We start from the raw sequence: 495 nt of genomic DNA on the forward strand, positions 1-495 counted from the left end.
CGGACCCGGGGGGCTTAGGGCTTGCACTGGCACAGGGGCACGGACTGGCAGCCCCCGCCGCCGTGCACAGCCCGTTCCAGGGGAAAGCCTCCTCCTCACCACCATCTGCTTGGCTGGGGCTGTGCCCTGACGCGTGAAGACGCTGAGCTCTTCCAAACCCCTGTTTCCTTTGGCATCAGCCCCGCTGCAAGCCTGGGCTGGTGCCGTGCCACCCCCTCAGCCCCCAGCCCGCAGTGGCGAGTGCCACAGGTCGGCGACTCCAAGACCCCCCATGCCCCAAGCACCCATAGGGACCAGACCCCAGGGATGGGACCCCTTCGCACCCCATGAAACCGAGCAGGTCTGGGCCAGCCGGTTGGCACCACGCACGCGCCGCCATGGGCATTCCGGTGCCAAGGCACGTCAGCCAAGCATCCTAATTAACGTTCCCGCGAGCTGCCACGCTCCCTCCTTGCCGCGCAAGAGCCGAGGGGCAGGGTGGGCCCGCTGCGGGCC

At 68.9% G+C, this 495-nt stretch overlaps 1 protein-coding gene across 1 annotated transcript in view; it reads right to left on the bottom strand.

Moving 5' to 3' along the window:
* Positions 1-495, bottom strand: part of BMP1 (bone morphogenetic protein 1) — a 15,183-nt gene that overhangs the window by 13,039 nt on the left and 1,649 nt on the right.

Source organism: Egretta garzetta, unplaced genomic scaffold (genome assembly GCF_000687185.1).
Source record: "Egretta garzetta isolate BGI_Z169 unplaced genomic scaffold, ASM68718v1 scaffold366, whole genome shotgun sequence".
Taxonomy (NCBI): Eukaryota; Metazoa; Chordata; class Aves; order Pelecaniformes; family Ardeidae; genus Egretta; species Egretta garzetta.